This window comes from Eptatretus burgeri, chromosome 1, assembly GCF_056783735.1.
Source record: "Eptatretus burgeri isolate ZD-2024b chromosome 1, Ebu_testis_v1, whole genome shotgun sequence".
In the NCBI taxonomy this organism is placed as follows: Eukaryota; Metazoa; Chordata; class Myxini; order Myxiniformes; family Myxinidae; genus Eptatretus; species Eptatretus burgeri.
Window position 1 is genome coordinate 37,316,097 of NC_140961.1, and position 20,503 is coordinate 37,336,599.

Sequence of the window (20,503 nt, forward strand, 5' to 3'; positions counted from 1 at the left end):
TGGGGAATGACCTGAGGATTAAGCACAAGAAAATTCATGATTCTAGCTTCAAGGGTCAATGCTGCAGATTGGTTTTTCGTTAAAATACCCCCACATTTAGAGGTTTTCGGCCGTTGCTAGGCAACGGAGGGGTCCATAGCAACGGTTCTTTCTCACACATAACTAGGACATACCATGAACCTACCATACCAGTTTCATGTATATCTGACTCATAGTCTCTGAGATATAACGAACTTCGTTTTTTTATTGTTTTCGACCAGGGTTCATTCAAAGTCTATCTTCTCCGACAGTTTTCATAGGATCCGGCTGGAAATTTTTGACAATATGGCTGAATGTACTGCCCACAGTCGCTAGTGGCCCGATTTTTGATTTTCGAAAAAATAAATTTTTTATGATTTAAAATTTTTTTCAAAGTCCCGTTGCTCGGCAACCAAAGGGGCGTTAGCAACCAGTACCGACGCGGCACAACGAGGTCATAAACTGGTCCTACCACCCAAATTTCATCAAAATCGAACAACTGCAAGGGGGTCAAAAACCCCCGACAAATACACACACGGACAGACCGACACCACGACCAACAAATAAGGGTAATAATATAGATAGATCAAAAAAAAATTTTTAATCGAAAAAATGTTTTTTTTCGAAAAGAAAAAAAATTTAGACTCGATCGACTACCCAACAGGTAGACAAAACACAGGGGTGAAAATATAGCCTCCATCCACCTTCTGTAGCGGAGGTAACAAGACTGAGTATTTATCAACCAATGCAGAGTCTTACCACAGCAAATGGATTGCAGAAAATTTGAGAACGAACGATCTATATTAAAGTAGATTTGCGTGGAGACTCGCACGCTCACTGACCAATAAAAGATTACAATATGGTCTCTGTCATTCCTTCGAGAATGGCCGAGGCCAAGTATCATTCTTCTGTTTTCGTGATTTTATAAAACTAAACACATGGGGAAGGGCGTGGTGGGAGGCAATGAGAGGGGAATATAAAATGCTTGTTTGTTTATTACCTCCGTCACTGAAGATGAAGGAGGTTATGTTTTCACCCATTTGTCTTTTGGTCTTTCTGTCTGTTTGTGTACAGGATATCTCAAAAAGTTGTGGACGGATTCAGACGAAACTTGGTAGACAGGTTGGGTGTGTCGCAAGGACGAATTGATTTGGTTTTGGTGAAAATCCGAATCCAGATCTGGAAACGAGAATTATTTAATTTTCAAAGTAATTCTTCACCATTGAGAGATAGGGCCAAAAACGATATAGTACTGTATAGCGTGATATTTCAAAAATGTATTGGGCCCGATATGTTCTTGTGGATCAGGTATTACGTGGCAGAGGTGTGCGCTCTACCAAGTGCCCTTGTAGTTTATTTTTGTGATTGGTTTATTTATTTGCACTACCTTGAGATACAACAGTATTCATTATACAGCATTTGTAATATCAGTTCTTTTGAAAGTTTCTAATTCGGAGGTTCCATCAATTAACTTTTCACAATCATTTCATCACCACAGGCATTCCAACTTCTGCTATATGCCCGACTGCCACAAACGTAACCATATTTTGTCGCCATTCTAATCTCGCTGCAACCTGACTTAATAGTTCTCATCCACTATTTTATGATGGTGAAAGAGTAATTAGCCCTGAAACATTCTTCCATCGCCGGTTATCAATTTAAACTTTTATTATCCTAACTTAAAGGTCCACATAATCAGAAAATAATGTTTGGTTTAATGAATAGATATGGCTTCACTTCACACTTAGACGTTCTTTTCTTGAATAAATATTTTGAAAGGAAGATTTTAATGTTATTTGGTGTCCTTTTATGCTGATGGACCCCACCCATCAAAAAATATTTGATTTGCCCCGGACCCCTCCCATGATGTCGTCTCGGCCTCAGGTTCATACATGCACGGTCTGACAGCACCTTCTACATTATGATTTTGACGATCGTCATAATCTGGGGATTCTTGATCAGAATTTTTTTGTCAGATTCACTTTCTGATGAGTCTGAAGCAAGTTGTGCGGCCATTATCTATTGCGTGCTGACAATCTTTCCATCGATGACATCATGGCAGTTTATCTCAAAATTTTCAGGGTGGTTCCTGCTGGGTTTGCTTTTTAAACTGTAACACCGAAACAAAATTATTAGAATTAAAAACCACATACAGTTAGTTCTTTGTTTATTACTTAAAAACAATATAATCACATGAAAAAAAAATTCTTCTGATTCTGTGGACCTTGAAGGCATTTCACAGTGAAAGTCTCACATCAGTGTTTACCAAGGAATGCATAATGCCAGATTTCTTCCATTATAATAGAAACAGGTACAAAGGTGAAGATGGATGGAGACACAAAGGCAAACTGTATTTTCCTCCTTCCCCACCGCTTCCATCCACCCCACAATGTTCAACTACGTGCTCCAGATTGATGGTGGGATTCAACTAAACTTCCAGCACTCTGGGAAACAATTGGTAAATCACAATTTTCATATATATATATATATATATATATATATATATATATATATATATATATATATATATATATATATATATATATATATATATATATATATATACACATCATCCTCCTCTCTCCTCCCCAGCTAACATCATCCCCTTGGCCTAGAGTGACGTGAAAGCCATGTTAATGGGTACTCACCCCTAAGCTATTGTCTCAAAGCTCAAATTCTCACGAACTGCATTTAATCTTGACACATTGGCTCCATCGGAATGTTAAGCTGGCCGATTCACTTTGTTAAACTCACCTGCATATGTGATAACATCCATTGGTATCCTTTATACGACTTATAGGGCATGCACGTGAGCTTTGTGGTTTTTTTTTTATCTCGCACACCATAAAATTATAAGACCTCACTTCCACTGTTTTTTCAAAGTGACTTCAAGCTGGATGATCTAAGAAAACACATTCTCAGAAAGCAATCTGGCTTCTCGGAAGGTCATATCGCTGAGTGTACACACATGCATATTGTTGTGGAAATGACCATAGTGGGGTAAAACTGTTTTGTACAGCATTCTTTATGACCTCTGCCACCGAAGGTGAAGGAGGTTATGTTTTCATCTCTCTCTCTCTCTCTCTCTCTCTCTCTCTCTCTCTCTCTCTCTCTCTCTCTCTCTCTCTCTCTCTCTCTCTCTCTCTCTCTCTCTCTCTCTCTCTCTCTCTCTCTCTGTTTGTCTGTCTGTGTGCAGGATATCTCAAGAAGTTGTGGACAGATTGGGTGTGTGACAAGGATGAACTGATTCGATTTTGGTGAAGATCCTAATCCAGATCTGGATACAATTATTATTTAATTACTAAAGTCATTCTTCACCATTGAGAGATTGGGCAAAAAACGATATATAGCATGATATCTCAAAAAGTTGTGGACGGATTCGGACTAAACTTGGTGCACATGTTGGGTGTGTGACAAGAAAAAATCGATTAAATTTTGGTGAAGATCCGAATCCAGATGCGGATCTGATAAATTATTAAAGTGATTCTTCCCCTTTGAGAGATCGGGCCAAAAACGAGAGATAACATGATATTTCAAAAATGTATTGCGCCCGATATGTTCGCATGGATCAGGCATTGCGTGGCAGAGGTATGCGCTCTACCGAGTGCCCTTTGAGTTTTTTAGAATGTGTTTCACATAAGCGTGGTGTACTATTGGTGCAATATATATGTGTTGCATATGTCATAGAAAGACGTGTCCCCCCCCTCCCCCTTCCATCATGTCGGTTTCTACACCCACCAGACCTTTGAATTTGTTGGATGTTATTTTCCCTAAATTTGTCCTTTATGTTCTCTTTAAAGCGCACACAGGCCTTGCAGAGTGAATTTTGGCGAGAGATCGAGATATGCGCCTTCAAAAGCATCGGGTTTACCACAAGAAGCTCATGGTGAAACTGTTATGAGTGGTGAAACCGTTAGAGGTGGAGCCATTGTGATGAAATCACCCCACCAACACATGGCGAACTACCATTGGAGAGAGGGGGAGAGATGGGGTAAGAGGGGGAGAGAGGGGGAGAGAGGGGGAGAGAGAGAGAGAGAGAGAGAGAGAGAGAGAGAGAGAGAGAGAGAGAGAGAGAGAGAGAGAGAGAGAGAGAGAGAGAGAGAGAGAGAGAGAGAGACATGGCACGTAATTAACGACGCACGTGCCGGAGTTAATAAAAAGGCAAGAGTGTCTAAAAAAAACAAAGAAAAAGAGGAGGAAGAGATTTTCAGAGGAGTTTGTCTTGTCCAAGTCCCTGTTCGTTGCGCCGCTGAAGGGAAGCAGAACCAGCTGCATCACTCAATTGTATCCTTTCGCATGCCACATTTCCTTCCTGATCTCCTCTGCTAGCGGTGCGGGACATCAGCGACCTGCAAGACGAGTGGGACCAGAATCCTCCTTAAACTCTTCTTGGCTTTGCCTGCAACATTCTGATTGTCTTGTCAAAACCCTGTCTTTCTCCTGTGGTGCGTGTCTGATTGGGCCCGAAGATAAATAATTAATAATCTTCCGACCGTTTGTTTGATACCGTGGGCACGTATGGGTCAGTCAGTTGGGTAATGGGTTTTTATTAGAGTACTCATTGGTTATTTATTACATTCTGTTTATCTGTTTCTTGTTATTTCTTCATGTAATCCCTCTCCATGACCATTGTTTCTATATAATAAATATACTTGGTCTCAGAGAGAATTTGTGGTTCTCTTGAGGCGGTAATTAAAATCCGCTGAGAAGGTAATTTGACGTGGCAATCTTCACCGCATTCCCCGGTCAGCACCAGCCGTCCTCCGACTCACTCAGCACGATTGGTATGGGGAAGTGAAGTTTAATGTGGAGAGCTTGGTTGGATCAACAAGCCGAATGGGGAAGGTAGCTGAAATCAAAGGAATGAGTGTACCGTGAAACCTCAACATTGATGGTTTCGACATTCGCGGACCTCGCATATTTGTGGACCCTGACATTCGCGGGCACAAAACCCAAACCATGTCCAGCCGCACATAAATGATGTCCCCCCAGCCGTACGCATAACAGCTCAAAAACCATTTTCCACCAGCTGCACATAAACCACCTCCAGCCACGCATAAACCATCTCCCACCAACGGTGCATAAAGCACATGTACGATCATCTGGCTGGTGCAGGTTGTGCTGCAAACACGAGTGATGCGGGAATGAGTGATGCAGGTAAGAGTGGCCTCAGTCCCTTCCAAGCGAGCAGGACATGGTTTGACCACTTCAAGAAGCGATAAGATCTCCATAATGTACATCTCACAGGCGAGCATGCCTCAGTGGACCATGAGGCAGCTGAAACTTTCCCTGCTCAACTCACGCAGCTCATCGAGAAGGGGTATGTGCTGGAGCAGGTCTTCAATGCAGATGAGACTGGCCTGTTCTGGAAGAAAATGTCCAAGAGAACTTTCATCTCAAAGCGAGAGGACAGCAGTGGGGTTCAAGGCTTCAAAGCAACGGGTATCTTTTCTCCTCTGCGCCAATGCCAAGGGAGACTGCATGATGAAGCCAATTATGCTGTATCGTTCCGTAAACCCGCATGCTCTATAAGGCAAATACAAGCAAACTCTGCCCATATTTTGGAGGGCCAACAGAAAGGTGTGAGCAACAGCTGCCATCTTCATGGATTGGTTCCACAACTGTTTTGGCCCTCATGTGGAGCGGTACCTGGCAAAAAAGAACCTCTCCTTCAAGGTCCTCCTGCTGGTGGACAACACTTATGGCCACCCCAAGGTGCTGATGGTGGCCCATTTCAATATTGAGGTCATCTTCCTGCCACCCAATAACACCTCCCTGATCCAACCACTCGACCAAGGGGTAATTTTGACGTTCAAAATGTGTTAAACCTGCTGCATCTTCTGTTGCATCTTGGATGCTATGAAGTCTGACTTTGAACATACCATAAGGAAATGTTGGAAGGATTTCAACAGAACGCACTGCATCAGCAGCATCAAAGGCTTTCTGGATGAGGTCACAGCCTCCACCATCAACGCTTGCTGGCAGAATATATGGCCACAGGCAATCAACGACTTCAGAGACTTTCCCGACACCATGGAAGAGAGGCGTAAAATTGCCGGGTTGGCATGGGAGGGGAAGGCTTCGACAATATGGAGGCTAACGGATTGGAGGAGCTCATCGCCTATTGACGAGGCGCTGGATGAGGGGGAGTTGGAGGCCATAATCAACGTTTCTGAGGAGTAGGACAGTGAAGAGGAGGAAGAGGTAGCAAGGCCCAACCTAACTGTCAAGTTCCTGGGTGAGGTGCCGCAGGATATGAGGCAGTAGTTGACAGGTTGAAAGATGCCGACCCAGTGATGGAGGGATACCTCTGGGAGAGGAGAGAGGGTTGGATGATGTTTTGCTGCCATCCAGAGAGCTGCACAGAAACCTGCAGCACTCAGCAAAATAGCTCTCGATCACACATTTTTTTGGCCTGGCCACTCCACCTCAACACCTTCAGCACCCTCACCTGCATCCCCTTCTTTGCATGACTCCAGCACACTCACCTGCTTTCTCTTCAGAGGAGTTCACTGGATTATAACTCATCATCATCACATCAAAAGTTGCATCGTATGATATCTATGAATTACTAAAACTCTCATCTTGTATGCATGTATGTATGCATGTATGTTCCCGAAATACACCAAAATGGTACACGATAGCGCAAAAATTTTGGGGCCACCTGACCATTCTCCTGCGGTGTGCAGCATCAAGTTTCATTAAAATCGGGCAACGAAAAAAATTATTAAAAAATCAATTCCCGATTCAGTCAAGTACTCTTCGGGAGAATTTGATCAATGTAAACAACCTCAGCAGTATCGTTCGCTGGAGCTATCTTTTATTTATTTATTTTTGGAATGATTCTTTTATCACCCGCTGTCACAACGGGAACCCAACGTGTTCACGGGTCATCTCGTCTTAAATAAAAATAGGACCATGGTTCCTGAAGCTCACCTGAATCAGGAGCAACAGTCAACGACATCATAAAATATTGAAATTTTGTTCATGTGCAGAATCTGGTGATGTGATTGGTTGAATCGAAGCCCTCCCGATGGTAATTACAGCAATACCTTTGGCTGGACATGGTGCTGGTGATAGTTTGCCCACTCTTCGTGAAGGACACCATGGGAATCTTTAACGTCCACCAATCAATGTCGGAAGACTGGCTGCCCAGTTTCATGTCCTTGGGAGGGATGACACACATTGATGATTCACCCTGTCTATGAAATATCGGCATGACATTTTATAGCTCGGTCGAGATTCAAACCCAGGCTAGACAGCTTAGAAGCGAGTGTGTGTACCTCGAGGTCATCCTTATCAGTCGAGGTCATGTAAATATAAAATCTACTGGTGTTCCTGGGCAGCGTAAAATATAATCAGGCATACAAGAATTACCTATAAGAGAGTGAAAATGAATTTTGGAGCCATTTTACCTCACGTCTCACACTGTACTTTATGTTCAGCAGTCGACATATTTAACATCAGAGGCCATAATTTAATTATATCTTGTTATAAAACAATTGATCTTTCCAAAATATTTTCCGCTTTCATTTTAGCTTCTGACAATTATTTAGGCCATGAGTTCCGATCGTCAAATATGGAATCAGATTTTGAATATCAGCTGTTAATAAGCTGATACGATACATTATTCATTATTATTCAATTCTTCCAGAAGCCAATTAAATTCCATATAGCCTCACAGCCAATCAGCGTTTTAGGCCTAATTTCAATCGGTTAATGAGTGCAAATTTTGATGCAGGAAAAACATCTTCGTTAGGCATAAGATATGAAGCTTGTGGCCAAGTTTCATCAAAATTGTGTGTTTGCTTGAAGCAATAATGACTGGTGTTTCCAGACTCTGACTCACTTACCTACGGACACTGCTCGATTGCATAAACTCAAAGGACTAAAGTCCAGGTGAGCTAAATGTTGTCTTTTTATTTGTAAGTCTTTTTAATAGAACTGTAATCACGTGTATTCGCGTTCATAAAATTTTGATTTTCCCTTACGAATCACAAAATGCCGGGAACCTCCCCCCCCCATCTTTCCCATTGAAACAATGCCCTGACATTCTCAGATGTTTTTCTCTTTTTTTCAAGGCTCTGGCTATATAAGGCATGGGCTTAGCAGAGCTACAAAGCCTGGTGTTGGCTTCGTGGTTTTGGTGGCTGGCTTGGGATCTTAGGTTCCTGAGTTTGAGCACTGTTGGCCAATTAATTAACACAAGGTGGAGCTGACTCAGCTTGTTGCCCTTCTGAGGTTGGCAAAATGAGTAACAGTGAACTGGTAGAGGGGCACAGCATCAGTGGCATTGTTGTGCCCCCAATAAAATGATAGCTCCCTGGCAGCCAAACTGCCATATGTAAAAAGAAGAAGAAGAAGAATTAAATTATTAATTTTACAAGACCAGCCTGTTTAGGGAAAATCCACAGACTCGTGTTTTGAGCGGGTTGGCCTCATCACCATGAAGCACTATACGACCTGTGAACCCGTTGTGACAGCGGTTAATCAAAAAAATCATTTCAAAAGAAATAATAATAATAAAAGAAATAGCACCAGTGAACTATACCGCTGAGGTTGTTTGCATTGATCAAATTCTACCGAAGAGTACTTGACTGAATCGGGAATTGATTTTTTAATAATTTTTTTCGTTGCCCGATTTGAACGAAACTTGATACTGCACACCACAGGAGAATGGCGAGTAAGGTGGGCCGAAAATTTTTGCGCTATTGTGTACCGTTTTGGCTGTATTTCGGGAACATATATACATACATATATACAAGATGAGAGTTTCAGTAATATATAGTTAAGCTCCTCCCAAGAGGGAAATGATCAAATCCTACAAGACATCAAGTTGAGATCAGATTCCATTGTTGCAGTGGGTACCAGGAAGCAAGTATCACATCAGCTATTGCTACCAAACAGGAAATGCCTGCCACACATTGACCTGTCTGTGGTACACAAAACAGTCCTGGGAGCAGCCAGGAACAATTTAAATTTTAAAAAGGCTCTGCTGGCTGAACAGTTGCATTGGCTCTGCCTATTCGGCATTGGGCCAACTCAGAACTCCTCTTGAATATTCAATTTTTTTATTTGGGTGGTGTATAGGCAATAGATTGCTGCCTCAATCACTCCCAAAAAATAACATGCATTACCTCATTTCCTCTGCATGAGTTGAAATCTAAATGTACCTTTCATGATAGAAGACGCATTGTTCAGTCTTCAAAAGTACACCAGAGACCTGAAGCTTTCGGCCTGCAAGTCGTAACCATAATTGTAGACGTATTCTTTGATTTTTTTCAGGTTACAATTGTGGGTGGAGTCAGGACAGTATGCCAAGCTCTGTCCTGGATGGACAGAGCTTCAGAGCAACAAACTGGTGGAGAATATTATCATGGAAAACAAAATATATATATATATATATATATATATATATATATATATATATATATATATATATATATATATATATATATATATATATATATATATATATATATATATATATATATATATGTGTGTACTGTATATATGCAGTGTCCTGCAAAAGTATTTACCCCCGACCAATAATAATACATTTCAATGGATGACGAATTATGCAGAAACAATTTTTCCAAAAGAACTTTTGTATTCAAAACTGAAGAGATTGTAGGGGGCTGAAATGAAGACTGAAGACTGAAGAGACTTTTCATCGGTGCCAATTTGTTAGTACTGTTACATCATGAACTTTGCTCCATTTACTTGTCCAACCAATAGCATGAGTGCAGGAATGTTTTTTTTGTTTTGTTTTTTTGTAAAATGGTTTCTAACCAATAATTTTGCCCAACACGACTATGGGTCTGGAGGACCAACCCTCGTGAGATGAGGGAAGAAAAGTTTTATTTTTTCCTTCTGGCAGCTCGCCACTTCACACCCTCGTCTTATTTCTTACCTGGCAGCTCACCATTTTACAGCCTCATCTTACTTCTTGCCTACAGCTCGCATTTTACACCATCATGGAAATAACTCACGGACTGGAGTTAAACAAAAGTTCACTGGAGTTCAACCATGTTCGCGGCCCTATCCTCCAGCAATACTTTGCTCTCTGCACCCAGAGCATCTATGCAATACTTGTCTGTCACAGTGCCAGCCTTGCTTTTTCTGCAACAAAATTTACAATGACTTCACTGTTGCTGTTAACAAGCCACAAATAAATGCACATACAAAATGCCTCAGTCGATGCATCTGAGAAAATGTGTAACTCACGGCATGAGTTTTCAGACATTGGTTGAGGACAATAAGCGTGCAGAACGCTCACGGTGTTGAGTGCGGTGAGAGAGGCACACCAGTTGTCCCATTGTTTCTTGAAATGTTTGGGAAGTGGTTCATCCCATCCAAGCATAGCTCTGGCATTGTCGGTTAAGGTTATCTGATGCAGCAACATCTTTCCCATAACAACAGGTGCTGAAAAACCAAAGGGGTCATAAATGCTGTTGACTGCAGAAAGAACTCCACACTTCGTGAAGGACTTGTCCATGTCTAGAACAGTGAAGATGATGGGATCTGTTTCCAAATTCCATGACAATCAAAGTGACCGCTGAACAGGTAGCGGGTTGGCATCAAGGTCGATGTCACGTCAATCCTTTGTATGCTCACTGTCTGGAAAATGAGCCATCACTTCCATGCTGTTGGAAGCAAATTTGTGCAGACGTATATTTGCAGTAGGCAACATTACCTTGGTACGAGTCAGGAGGTGTATGGCTTCAACAGGGTAGGTAAGCTCACCAAACCATCATCGACATAGAAGTTCCTTTCCACGTAACATCTTGTGCTACATCCGTATTCTTCTTCACCATAGTCCATCGGCAGCAATGGTGGGACGAGGACTGTTCCCGAATACGTGCACCTTCATATGAAATTTGGAGATGTCCACTTTGAAGTCATTGTTCTTAAACCAAACAAATTGCAGTCTCGGTGATCCTCACACACATAGAAATAATGGAACATTTGCTCGATGTCAGACATGATGGAGATGTTCTTGTCTGAAGCATACTAATACCCCAAGGAGACTATTGACGAGGTCTGGACCAGGAAGGAGTATCTTATTTAGCAAGACATCACGATAGGTAGCACTGCCGTCGAACACCACACAATTATTTTCAGGTTTGCATGGATGGGATACAGCAAAATAAGGAAAATTCCATTGCAGTCGTTTTGCCACTGGTTCAAGAGGCTCAGCATGTCCTTTGGAAAATAGTTTAGTCGTGAAGTCCATGTACTGCTGTTTAAGGGCTGGTTTCTTATTCAGAAGCTTGCAAAGGGACTTTAATTGTTGATTGCAAGGGGCCAATTGTCTGGAAGTTTCACATCGTCTCGGAAGGGTAACAGAGCCACCCAATTTCCATTGTCATTCCTGATGAATCCGATCGCAAGAAAATAGTTGTCTTCGATGGAGTGATCCTGCTTATCATCATTCCTTGTTCGCTGATAGAAATCACTGCCGACCCAGTTGTCATCGGCTCTGTGGTCGCAGGATCTCCCGAAGAGCTGACCTGAAGGTACGTAATGATGTGGCAGGATGACATCCTTTACGGTGACATGATTAGGGCATGGCGAGCAGACTTATGGTCTTCCATTGTTGAGAATGTGGGTACAATGGGCCTCTACTTGCTCAGGGTTATGGACGCCGTCCAGACATTCATCGCCAATTATCACCCATCCAAGGTCCATACACTATGCCCAGAGAGCATTAGGTGGTCCACTCCGAGATTATCTGACCTTAAGCAGCTGAGCATCTCATCTAATTAACAGCAAGATGGTCGCTTCTGGGGCAGGTTTGGTAAACATTTCAGTGAGAGGAAGTATATGCGAGTGGAGCCTTGCAACCTTCGGTGTTGGAATCTCGGAGGAATTCCACGGAATAGCATTACACTTGGTTAGCTCCAAGAGCAGCAGGTGGACAATTCCATCAAAAGATTCGATGACTAGATTCCTGACATGCCTAACAATGGCTGCCAGAGTTCCAGAGGAAGTTTTGAGTTCATAGGGGACTAGATTATTTGGCACGTTGAAGTAATCAAACATTTTGTTGTGGCCCAGAGACGGATTTGACTGGTCATCCAACACAGCATAAGTTTTCAGAAAGTTTTCAGGATTACCAGCGATGAATACCTTCACAAGACAGATTTTGGAACACCTTCCTATGGATCCACTACTACCACAAATGTCCATACACCTGTTAATCACTGAGGGTCACTCCTCACCAGGCTTTTGAAGCCTATCCAATACTCTCTTAGGATTCGAAGTTTCTGATAAATTGCCTCCCTGTTGGTTTGTCGAGGGTAGCACAACCAGCATGAATAAGTGCTGAGCAATGACGGATGCTGTCGCACTGAGAACAGCGTAATTTTACTTGACACTCCTTGACTGAATGGTTAGTTGACAGGGCACATCTGGTACATATTTTTCATTGGTTAAGAAGGATGAGTCTGGATTGCAATGTATTTGCTTTGAATATTCTGCAATGTGCAAGAGGATGTTCGGTCCTGTGAATCGGGCAGAATTGTTGCGGATCTTCCATTCGATGACAAGTGTGTTGTATTTCAGAAGGCGGCATGACTGCTGCAGTCGGTTGCTCGACAATCTGTGGCAGTAATTCACCCATGACCTCGGTCTTGCTAACTTTGACCCTTGGACGAGTGTCACGAGTGAAGGCCGACATTCTGTTCTTCGTAGTGAGCTGAGCTTTCACCTTAGTAGCTGAAGAACATGATCTGTCATCACATCCCAAGGAAACCATCAGACTGAGGTCATTTTGAATTTTTGCATTGCGACGAATGAAGGATGTGAGTATCGAAAATGGCAGAAAGGTGACATTGTGGGTTTCTTCATACTTGAAGGCCTCCATCCTCCAACGATCCACAAGGTCAGGTGGAAGCTTCACTATGATTGGTTTGAGGAACAGAGATATATCCAAAGCTGCAAGTCCACGAAGGGAACCATCGTTTTTGGTAGCCTCCATTTCCTCGATGGTGTCACTAAACTTTTGCAGAGTTTAGCGCTCATGAGGAGAGACGAGGAAAAAGTTCCTGCTTGTTTAGCAGTGACTGTCGAACTGCTTCATCACTGCTGAATCTTTCTTGAACCGATTCCAGACCTGTTCCAAACCGACATCAGTGTCAGAAATGTGGACTTGGTTAAGACGCTCTTTGAGTGCTTCGGATTCTGAATCATCAGCCATATGTTGAACCATGAAGTTAATCTGTTCAAGAGATGAAAGCGGTACTCCTCTGATCATGTTCTGGAAGGCTGCACACCTTGTCCTGAATTTCTCAGGCTTCTTGTCAAACATAGAAATCCTATATGAAACTAAGTTTTGACGAGACAGATAGTTTAACCAGACCTGCATGTCAGACATCATTGTTGGCATGATTGATGGCTTGACTTCTCGACCCAATAGTGAATGGCAAGATACTGGTAATGTAGTTTCTGGATGTGTGGTGTATGTCCTCGCAGCATATGCGGGTACAGCATGGGTATATATTGGATTTGGTCAGAAATAACCTGATTGGTTGTCAGTTGTAATCCCTCTGGATGGCAATATAAGGTCAGTATACACCGTGGTATTCTGAGCGGCCAAAACCGGAGCTGGGTTTGTGACCCACGAGTTCACAGCAGGGCACGTTAATACTGTGGATTGATGTGCAGCCCTGACACAAAGCATTGGAGAAGGATGACGACACAACAGTTGTGTGTAAGGCATTAGTTGGTGTCTTGCAAGTTTTGTACGATAGACCAGGAATGGCATCTTGTTATACTGAACAGACAGAACTGACTGTTCAATGTGGTCTCATTGGAAGCTGGTGCTGCAGCGTTGACAGCTGGTGAAAGGGGCTCTGCCTGAAATTGATACTAGTTTGAGCGACGTAACTGGGTCAGCTTGTACTCAGGCATCTTGTGGAATACCTTCAGTATCGTCTTCAGAAAGAATGGGTGCAGTGGATTCCTGGACAACAGCATTCCCACTGTCTCTGCAGGTGTAGGTAATCCAACTGCTGAAATATTGTCGAATTTGCCCCAACACAGAGTGTCAGACATCACATCCAAACGGGCCAGAGACACGCAGATTCTTCCTTCCACTTCAGCTGTTCAAGATGTATTTGTTGCTGCATCTGTAGCAGTTGAGCTTCTTCCGATTTGCATCCCATGGCAGCTCTTAGAGGCTTCAGCTGCTTCAGCTCTGTCCTTCAACATGAGCAAAACCTGGAAGAATTGGACGAACTCCGGGAGCCAGCGATAGACGTGTGAAGTGAGCTCGACATGGTGGCTCTCTGCACAGTGACAAGACAAGCGTGAAGTCAGGTTTTTACTCTCCTGGAATGGCCTACATGTCCAGATTCTTTGAAGAAAGAATGCTCCAGGCAGCTTACCAACACAGAGGTTTTAATTACTTTTTACTTTCTTTTAAAACACTCCAAGTGCGATGATATAAACTGTCCTTTTCCACCCAAAACCACACCGTTCCACCAGACAGGGGACAGCAAAACCCCCGCACCCCTCCCAGCGGAGATGATGCAACACATGGGTGGAGCATAAATATGCATGAGGCAAAACATGAATATGCATGAGGCAAGATATGGTTGAAATATAAATATACATTTTCCATTCAAACTAGGATGCATCACAGACACCACAAAATGGGGATCAGACAAGGGAGTAGGGCAAAGGCAGGAACAGGAGAAAGCAGACAGGGAAGCGGGCAGGATGAATGGAGTACCAGTTTTTCCTCAAGGTGATTCTTTCTGACTTTTTTGGCACAATTTTATTCTTCTCAGACTCCAACTCTCTTTCTCTCCTCAGAAACGATTTTCCTTCTCTTAAGGCCCGGTCACACCTTGACGTTTTTGCCAACGTATGCCGATTTTTGAATTTTTTTTCTAAAACGCTGGCACACGTTGAATACGTTATGGGAAAGTTTTGATAACGTTGAGAGCACGCTGAAAAACACTGCCATACGTCGTTGTACGCTGGCTTTAAACGTTGTACTTTTTGGTTGTCCTCAAATTTTTTCATGCTTGAAATTTCACGACGTATGCCGGCGTATGACTCACACGTTCCGCTACGCTGGCCACAAGTTGTATGCACGGTCTGCGATCGTTGACAGACGTTAACACATGCTACTTGTAAGTTAATCATAAGTTGAGACACGCCGAGGTAATGTTTAGCGTACCCGAAACTTATTTCTAACCTATGATTAACGTGTTGTTGGCACGTTACGCAATCGTTGCCACACATCGACAGACGTTACTTTTAAGTTACTCATAGGCTGAAAGACGTCGGTATAATGGATCGTCCTTGCGTCAGCGTCCACGGCCACGGCCAGGACACTTATTTGCAGCATTCTTCAAACTTTTCTTCGGCATGACGAGGATGTTCACACTTCGATGTCTAGCTTGGCTATGATTCCAATTGTCCATCAGCAGCGTCTATTTAAAATAGTCGAGTTTGAGCGTTTTAACACGTTCAGAAGAAACGCTTCAAATTTCCAAACCCCAGCGTCAAAAAACAAAGCGGTGACAGCAATTTAAATCGTTCATTGTAAACAATGAAAATAGTTGAGTGGTACCGTTTAAAAGTCGTTGAGTGTAAAAAAAATCCAATTGTTGAGCGCAAGCGTCTACTTTCAATAGTGGGGTTTGAGCGATTTAGCGCGTTCAATAGAAACGATTAAAATTTCCAAACCCCAGCGTCAAAAAACAAAGGCGAGTGACAGCAATTTAAATCGTTCATTGTAAACAATGAAAATAGCTGAGTGGTACCGTTTAAAAGTCGTTGAGTGTAAAAAAAAATCCAATTGTTGAGCGCAAGCGTCTACTTTCAATAGTGGAGATGCAGCCATTTAAATTGTTGAGTGGCAGCCTATGAATAGCAAACCCCACGTCACCGGTAAAGATAAACTGCCGCACGATATGGATAAGTTAGGCTATCGTTGGGCATAGTTTGTGAACGCCGGCTTCACGATAATTATTCGTTGGTATACCGTATCTATAAGTAATCAAAGCGCTCTATGCACATTATTAGTTCATTGTGCATTTGTCCAACCCGTTATGAATAGACCTAAATCGTAAAAACAAGCTATAGCTCATTGTTGAAAAAGCCCCATAAAAAATTAGCCGCGAAGAACTTCGAACAATGGTGAAAAGATGTCTCCTACCCGTGGACACGCGGACGCAAGGACGATCCATCATAACCCCTCACACTCACCTACTACTGCCAACATGAACAAACTACTACTAATACTAATACTAATACTAATACTGATACTGTTACTGCTGACATGGACATCGACTCAAAAAGGACTCGAAAACACTGTTGGGTTTCCCTTTTATGAGCAGCATTTTTCTATATCAATTCCCAAAACCGCTGGGAACACGTCTTTATATGGCAGTTGTAAGCTAGAAACACGTTAATTTTTTTTTTTTGTCGACCGGAAGACGTCATTGGAATACGTCTACATACGTCAATGTGTGTTGGGACTACGTAAAGAATTGGTTCAAAGCACGTCAAACATAAGTTAGAAATAAGTTTCGCGTAAAAAAGACATTACCGCGACGTGTTTCGACTTATGAGTAGCTTATAAGTAGCCTTTGTGGACGTGTGTAAGCGTCCACATATCGTGTGTAAAACTTATCCCCATCGCATGCGGAACGTGTGTCATACGCCGAGTACGTCGTAAAATTTTGAACGTTTAAAATTTCTTGACGTACTCTACTTACTACGACGTATGATAGCGTACTTTAGCGTTCTACTCACGTATACCAAACTTACTCATACCGTATTTGACGTGCCCCAACGTTTTACACACATTCTTCTTAGGTCGGCATACGCTGGCAAGATCGCCAAGGTGTGACCGTGATGTTGACACTTCCATTTCTACGGCAGTTATGATTCGAATCGTTGTGCGTCTGCCTTTTAATAGGCTACGTCACGACATCGTCGGCGATGCGTGCAACACGCTATGCCTAAGTTAGACTATCGTTGGGCATCGGTTGTGTAGGCCGAAAACAGGTTCAGCATTCGTTGGTATAAGTTATCTGTAACACAACCAAACGTTCTGTGTCCGTTACCAATGCGTTATACATAAGACCAAGTCGCTATGAATACGTCCGAATCTTTAAAAAAAACATCAAAAGTTCAACGTAAGCCAGCGTTTTACATAAATTTTAATACGTTGCCATCGCTGGCTAAAACGTCAAGGTGTGACCGGGCCTTTAGCTCTGAAACGTCCCCCTAAACTCCGCCCTCCCGGGACAACTAAAACTCCGCTCCTCAGGAGGCAATGAAAAGCTCCTCCCCTCGCTCTCTGGACAGCACAGCTCTTCACAGAGATGTCATTCTTCTCGACCTCATTCGGTGGGACATAATAAGGGGGTTACACGTACAATTCCTTAACCTCAATCAAAAATTAATTATTACCATGCACCATCCAATGTGAGGTGCACATTTGACCAAGGCAATCCTTCAGCTAACATTTCCTTCTAATCACACTGAGATGGGATAACTACTCATACACAGACCATATGACTCTTTTTCATATTTATTTGCTCCAAAGTAATATCTACCCACCCCCCACAAAGGCAACAATCTAAATCGGAAATAACGCCACCTTTGGTGGGATCCAGTATTACAAATAATCTTCCTTTCTCGTCTTCATAATATCATTGAACCTTCTTCAAATTATGATATGGAATATGTGATATTGTGATAAATAACATTTCTTTCAAAAATGACCAAAATTAGAATGCATTTCCAAGAAAGTGCCATAGCACATTGATCACCGAAGGTGGGCTGAGAAAGCAACTGCTGCCCAGAGGAGTTGCCCGTTAGAGAACAGACGGAAGCCTACATTTATGAAGACTGTGTCTGTGTATGTGTATGTGTATGTGTGTGTGTGTGTGTGTGTGTGTGTGTGTGTGTGTGTGTGTGTGTGTGTGTGTGTGTGTGTGTGTGTGTGTGTGTGTGTGTGTGTGTGTGTGTGTGTGTGAGTGATTTGTTGTTATCTCCACATGCGGGTTTCAGAAGGTGGAACTGAGTCCTCCCACGTCTCGAAGTATCCACCTCCATTTTGTTAAGGAATTACGATTCATAGACCAAGCTGTAAAGTGTGTGTGTGTGTGTGTGTGTGTGTGTGTGTGTGTGTGTGTGTGTGTGTGCGTGCGTGCGTGCGTGCGTGCGTGCGTGCGTGCGTGCGTGCGTGCGTGCGCGCACACGTGTTCACAAGAGCCAAACAGTCACAAAAAGGATATTGGCCGAGAATAATATGGCCAAATTCCGATCTCTGCTCTGTCTTGAGATGGACACTACTTAGAGTAAAACCAGACTTCGTTGCTTAGGCCTCCAATCTTCTTGCTCTTTCATGATTCCACATCAAATAAATGAACATCATTTTTTGGGATAAAGCAACGTGTGCTTCAAAACAGTTGTATAAAGTAACAGTTCATATTCAGGAGATATTTAAAGACAAAATCCCCACCCCCACCCCCCCCCCCTTTTCCATTACCGTAGTATATTTGGTGACAAATCGAGCTGCAATGATTCGGATTTAATTTTCCTGTATTTCATTCATATCTGAACCAGGAATTCTCTGAGGAGGAGGCCAGGATCTTGCTCAGGCGTCTCTAAAGTCTGAGTGTGGTTTGAATTACGGTGAGGGGAGGGATGCGAGTCGTTAATTTCAGTCAAAGCTAAATGTACTGTAATTCTATTAACAAGCTCCAGGCAGCGGAAATTTTTGATTTTGAATCAAAGGAGGCGTTTGCCGGACCCGAAACGCATATGTCTGCAAGCCCCATTCACAAACAGAAACTTGTTCATCGACTGGTTCTTTGACAACTCACAGAACTTATTCATGAACGCAATGTACACAAAATGTAGAAACATTTCGTAAAATTGGAGCACCCCGCTATATTTAGGTCCATGACCAACAGTGTCAGCTGATTGCCATGTGTTTCATAGCGTGGCCCAGCAAGGGCACATCTGTCGGATGCTCAGAGTCAGAACAAGGGGAGCCAGGGGCGGGGGAACAGACGGAGGCCGTTGGTAACTGGGAGCAGAAGTGGATGGAAGGAGCAGAGGAAGGCTTTCCCAAAGTCTTTTAACCTTCTCCAGCTTGGGATGGCAATAAAAGGAGAACGATCGATTGCCTGGCGAGAGTTAAATGGGATCGGGACAAATGTTCTCCCAAAGTTTTCAGGGATGAAAGGTGTTGAGCAAAGCAATGAGCGGCAAATGACAATGATTTTACCTGGTCAAAGTGCATGCAGAACTCTTCAAGAGGTTTGGGTACTGGTGTACATTTGGGAATGGTGACAATAAAAATAGTCTTCCATAATAACCATGGCCCCAAGAGTTCCAGCCTTTGTAAGGTAAGTACAAACAAAAAAACTTGCATTTTGATTATAGATGCAAGGAACAAAAAAAAACCCAAAACAAGAGTATAGGTTGAGTCACACAGGTGTGCAGAGAATAAAGAGCAGGCAAGAAATTGGGCAATCTCAGCCTTGCAATGTGGACGGATGTCCTTAAATGCACAATGCAATATTTTTAAACAGAAGCCCTGCTAGATTGGCGCAAATACAGTAACACCCCAATCCAGACTTCGTCCCACGCCGGCATATAGAAGAGACGCAGACGAGGACAGACGCAGACGCGGAGGCAGACGTCTGAGCCACATCAAGCTGAATGGACAATGTGCCGCACATTAAAGAACCAGCAGCGAAAACAGCCATCGAGTCATGATCTGCGCCAATACCAGCTCACCCTTCCACAAGTCAGCTCAGGAAACATTGAGACAGCTTATAGTGCAACCCTCATGATGGAAACATTTGGGTGCTTTCACGGAACACCCCCATTTATCAAGACATTTAACAGTTTTGTATTTAAGTCCTTATTTATGAGGATATTGAATAGCTTTGTATTTAAACCCACATTTTTTTGAATTGGTTTGCTTTGAAACTCTCATTTATGGAATCAGGGAAATCGTTAATACGAGAGTATATTTAAGGAGAAATGCAATTGCTTTCTATAACACAGCCATCATTTATGTGGGCCCATTCAAACAGGGTTATAATAATTATTCATTTATTTATGAGCATGTAGCACAGGTTTAGACAAAATTAATTCATAGAAACATTTGAACCTTTGTATATCGAGAATCATTCGAACTGCACTTTATTTCCAAGTTCAATTGTTCATATTTAATTGTGGAAACAATGAAGAAAGTTTTTGTTAATAACAGAAGCATATATATGTATATGTATATGTGTGTGTGTGTGTATATATATATATATATATATATATATATATATATATATATATATATATATATATATATATATATATACATGTGTATATGGAATTTATAAGAAAATCTAAAACAGCCCATCATGCCTGCGCGGACACTATAATAATTTATCCACACAAGATCCAAGGAAGAAAATGCACTGAAAAATTTTTTAATTAATGA

The 20,503-nt window shown here is 42.4% G+C and overlaps 1 protein-coding gene across 2 annotated transcripts in view; it reads right to left on the minus strand.

Annotated features, from left to right (window-relative positions):
* The window catches only part of LOC147034261 (uncharacterized), a 231,089-nt gene that overhangs the window by 178,191 nt on the left and 32,395 nt on the right, over positions 1-20,503 (minus strand). Inside the window, exon 2 of one of the 2 annotated variants that reach the window (XM_085879574.1) lies at positions 7,071-7,183. The exons of the other annotated variant lie outside the window; for it this stretch is intronic. The gene's annotated coding sequence lies outside the window, so the exon portion shown is untranslated. The remainder of the gene's footprint in view (positions 1-7,070; positions 7,184-20,503) is intronic. 2 annotated transcript variants of the gene reach the window in all.